General features: G+C 39.0%; 1 non-coding gene across 1 annotated transcript; it reads right to left on the bottom strand.

Annotated features, from left to right (window-relative positions):
* Positions 1-4,356: 4,356 nt before the first annotated feature.
* LOC120078898 (small nucleolar RNA R71) lies at positions 4,357-4,460 on the bottom strand. Its single transcript, XR_005482173.1, has one exon. It is a non-coding gene; the product is annotated as a small nucleolar RNA R71 (small nucleolar RNA).
* Between the last annotated feature and the right edge of the window lie 909 nt (positions 4,461-5,369).

Below are 5,369 nucleotides of genomic sequence, written 5' to 3'. Positions count from 1 at the left end.
CGTGAATAACTGATTAAACTCTTTAGTCATGGGATCCACCATTTGTTAACTGCAGGGCACTACATTAAAGATCGATAGCTGCACTCTTCTACTACAGATATATTTTTTTTGTCCATATTAACCAATCAACAGTGCAATAACCCTTCACAGATCGCTCGTAACTACAGCTGGGCTAATTTACTGTTTTTCCCCTGTAGTTATATTCAACTTCTTAAGTACCATGATTCCCCTAATGAACAATAAGTCATAGTCCTACTATGATGGGTTATCTCTTCCAAAGAGATGATGTTGCCACTATGTTCAAGACCTAGAATCAACCCTTAAGGGAGAAATCTATCTACTTACCGCTACTTCGGGGAAGGAATGAATTTCGTCTTATGTAACTGAGTTCCCAGCTCCCCAATTAGACAAATCCTTACAAAGGCAAGCTTGTTGAGTTGGCAATCTGGCCACTCTCACCCATACTAATCAAATGACCGCCCTCATAGGCAGGAGTTTCCAAAACACTCAGGTTTAAGGTCATATCCCCTATGGTCGTTTTAGTGAGATCTAAGTCTGAATTATCAACGACGTTATATAAAGAGAGTAATCATCTCGTGGTTCGGTCTTATAGAAACTCTTTGTATAGGACACCCCCACTCACATGTCTCCACATGAATGCTCAGGATCAGACCATCTGTAGTAGTTCACAACACTTGTAAACCTCTACAAAGGAAGCCGTATCCATAGTGTCACCAGGATAAGGTATCCCTCCTTTATCCTTATATTACAGACCATTTAGGTTATTACTTAAGGCATGATTCACTTGTATATCTCATATACATGCTTAAGTTTACATACAATAACTACGGATCTTAGTTTATTGGATATGAATAAATGAAAATAAAATAACTCTTATTTTATTAATAACAATGTGTACAATGTTTACAAACTACGAAACTCCGGGAGAATTAGGACACCAATCCCAACACATGTCGACAACATTAAAGGTGGCATTGAGAGCATGAGAGTTTCCAGTAGAAGATTCATCTTCTGGCGCAATTTTTTATTTTATAGCATATTTCCCATTAGCAGCAACAATATGAGATGAGACGATTTAGTTGAAACTGCTTTCCAAGTCTTATTGTCGATAGACCTTAAGAACTTTGTCATTTTAGGCTTCTAGTATGAGTAATTAGTACCATCCAAAATAGAGGATCATGTGATAGAACCACCTTCTTTAATTCCTTCCATGATCGAAGCACTCGAGATAAAAGTGATCCACTTTTATTCAAATTGAAATTAAGGTTGTAACCACTTTCTGCTATGTGTTGTAACCAGTAGAGCTTCATCGTTGACTATAGTGTCTACATATAAATGGAAAACGAAGTTGAGATGAATGTAAGAGAGAATAAGAAAACAAGAGAGTAAGGCATTCGTTCTATAATAACTTTGAACAAGAAGAAATAAAAGAGACCCTCCCGATTTGCATAATGGACGTAGACTTTTGGCCGAACCACTTAAACTCCTATGTCCTTTCTTTCTAACTCTACGATCGTTTAGCATTTACTAAAGTATCGTTTACATGATTGTGTAGTTCCTATCGCATCGTGTACTATCGTCTATACGATTGTTTAGCTCATCAGTTGTCGTCTACACAATCATCTAGCTCCAGTCAACTGTCGTCTATACGATCGTTTAGCACTTCATCCTATCATTTACATAATTGAACTATCGTTTAATTTTTGGAGCTTTATCTACACGATTAAGCTATCATTTGGTAAATGACAATAGAATTTCAAGCCTCGAGCATACAGCCTCACTGACATTGGAATTGTTCTTTACCATTAATTCTGAGTAATTTGTGATTGTGAACGTGAAGATCATAGTCATCTGGGACAACAAGTGGTATCAGAGCTCAGCGAACAACTGAAGACAGATTCAAGATTTGAATTCTTTCATATTTTGATTTAGAATAGTCAATCTTGAAGATCAAGAATGGCAACTACCAGATATGAAATTGAGAAGTTTGATGGTAAGACAGACTTTGAACTATGGAAAGTGAAGATTAAAGTAGTCTTGGGACAACATAAGGCTCTATTGGCCATTATGGACCCTACAAAGTACCCTGAAACACTCACTGAGGCAGAGACAAAGAAAATTGAGGTAAGCACGTATGGAACCATTTTCTTGAATGTCATAGACAGTGTTTTGAGGAGATTGTAGACCAGCCTACTAGCCATGCCCTCCAGACTGAATGAGATATATCTCAACAAAGACCTACCTAACTGATAACTTATAGAAATACAAGTTATTTTTGCTCTTAAGATGGAACAACTAAGGTTTTTAATAATAAATTTTCCTCATTTTTAGAAGAAACGCATGGATTTATTCAAACATTAACAAACTCATGCAAAAGAAGTTTTATTACTAAACATCACCACTTGCAAGCATGGGCATCTGCAGCAGGCAACGTCTCAAAAGCTTCCAAGAGTCAAGTGGCTAACCAGGGCATGGACTTTAATGCTACCCATTCACCAAGTGGACATGACCAACACCTATAAATAGATGAAGTCCCTCCAGAATTAAAAAGTTCGAAAATTATCAAGATCCTTACTCTTTATATAGCGTAGTTGTAATTTTAGTCTTGTAGAAGCTGTGCTGTGGTGCCAAGACGATCAGACGGGTTGAGAACCACCACCACCGCCGGTCAAGAAGAAGAGGAAGCCAATCTTGAGAAAGACACTTCATCCAATTCCTATACAAGTGATTGTACACAACAAGATTGAGCTAAAGAATTACAAGAGATTGTATTCTTTGGCTTGACTCAGTTTCCTTCTTCTCATTTATCGCTTTCATTCCATTAGATTAAATATTGCTTTTGTAAAGACTCTCTGTTTCTTTATAAAATTCATATATTCGATCCATCACATTTTGCCCTTGTTTGTCTCTTGTTTATGATGCATTAATACTTTATGCAAACTTCATTTCAACGCTTAAGCCAACTTGACAAATTGGTAAAATGCATCTTTAACTTAGATTGTTCGAAAGAATAACTAAGCTGCATAAAATAGGATGCCTAGTACAACTAGAGATAGACTTACTGGTGTTTGTTGCATTTTGTGTTAGACGCATGCATCCTAGCGATAGGTTTTGTATGTTATTCGTATTGAGAAATGTTAAATGAAGTCTAACGCATAAACAAAAGTAAACAAACCACTCTATCTCATCCATATCACATCCTGGTTTGTGTACATTCATCTTAGACCGACGCATCCATTTACATTAAACTCTATTCTCACATGATCCATCACTAACTACTCAACTCTTTTGCATCTCGTGCACAGGTACAACAATTTAGTGTAAACACATTTCTCACATTTATTTAGGAAAACCCCTACGGAGATACAATGCAAGGTCTGCATTTGGTTAATTGAATCCCGGAGATCGACTCTGGATTTTCCAGGAACCTAAATTAGATTTATACTTGGGTCTAGCTTAGGAAAACTTGAACGACATTAGAAGGAGTTGTGTGCATTCTGCTGCATATATCTAACGCCCGAATGCGTTACAATTACTTTAACGCATCAAAGCATAAACGCATCAATTATACTTAGAACTTATTCTTCCAATTTATTTTATACAAAACACTCCTAGAGTGAATCACGATAGCAACGAACAAGTTTTTGGCGCCGTTGCCGGGGATTCAGAAACAAAACTAACCAGAAATTTTGTTTGTATCTGTTGTAGGAACACTTCGGTCGAGGGAGTATTACAAGTTAAGCCTAAGCTCATGAACGTTTATGAGCAGGGAGAGCACTCCTGAACTCATATATGACCCCGAGATTGAAAGGACCTTTTAGCGTCGAAATCGATCTAACCGTTGTCGAAGGTTGAGGTAGCAATTTCTCAGACAACAAAACAGGCAACGAGCAATGGCGAAAGAACAATAAAATCAGCAACTAGCTCATGCTGCATAGAATCCGATCGTGATGGTGAATAGCAGCATGTGTCCCATGAGGGAATACGCGTCCCCTGTACTGTATGATTTCTCTCCAAGAATCATATACCCAACGCTGGATGGAACCAGGTTCGAGATGAAATCTGTTATGCTCCAAATGCTCTAGTCTGCTCGACAATTTGGGGGTGGTCGTGGTGAAGATCCTTACGCCCACATGGAGTGTTTCCTGGAAACGTGTAATTCATTTGTGATTCCTGGAATCACCCCCAAGGAGATCAGGTTGTCCTTGTTTCCCTATTCTTTGCATGATGACGCAAAACAATGGGTGAGCTCACTGGAGCCTGGTGAAATCACCACCTGGGAGAAGCTGGTGGAAAAATTTATGCAAAAATACTTCCCACCTACCACCAACGAGGAGGCGTCGAGAGATTATGAACTTTGAACAAGAAGATGCTGAGACCTTAAGCGCCGCATAGGAGCGTTTTAAGGGCTTGGCCAAGAATTGCCCAAACCATGGACTACCTCTAACTATCCAAATGGAAACGTTTTAAGAAGGACTGAATAGAGCATCGCAGATGGCAACAAACGCAGCAACAGCTGGTGGATTTATGGATAAATCTTACACTGAGGCTAAAGAGATACTAGATCGCATTGCTAAACACAATATGGAATGGATGGATGATACGTATGATGGAAGAGCTGACAGGAAGAAGAGATCTCAGAACATTAATTCTATCGATTCCAACGCAATAGCCACACTTTCTGCTCAAGTGGCTACGATGAGCAGCCTTCTGCAGAACATAACATTGGGAAACGCATCAAATCAGCAGAAGGTGAATCAGGTAGAGGCATTTGGGTAGCCCATGGTTAGCTGTGTGGGCTATGGAGATCCTCACTCCTATGATGAATGTCCACAAAACCCTCAATCGGTATGTTTCATAAAAAACAACAAATTCTCTAATATATATAATACTGGATGGAGAAACCATCCAAATTTTTCTTGGACAGAAGGAAATCATCAGAAGCACTACCCAGACGCGAACCATCAGCAAGGGAATAGACCATCGCCTACATTTCAACAAACGCATTAACAACATCAACAGCCCTTTAATAAAGGAGAACAAGCGTCGAGCTTAGGATCTTTGCTTGAGAACCTATTGAAGGAGTACATAGCCAAGAATGACGTGTTGCTGAAAAGCCAGGCGTCATCTATCAGAAATCTGGAAATTTAGGCAGGGTAGATAGCGAGCGAATTGAAAAGTAGGCAGCCTGGAGTTCTACCTAGCAATATTGAAACACTTGGGAACAATAATGGAAAGGAGCAATGTCACACGGTGACGTTGCGAAGTGGAAGAGCTCTTGAAGAAAGAAGAATGAATCCAAGAAACAACAGTCCTTTGAAAGAACGCATCACACGTTCAATGGATCA

Source organism: Benincasa hispida, chromosome 5 (assembly GCF_027475165.1).
Source record: "Benincasa hispida cultivar pf3 chromosome 5, pf3_genome.v1.1, whole genome shotgun sequence".
NCBI lineage: Eukaryota > Viridiplantae > Streptophyta > Magnoliopsida > Cucurbitales > Cucurbitaceae > Benincasa > Benincasa hispida.
This window is presented reverse-complemented; position numbering and strand designations above follow the sequence as displayed.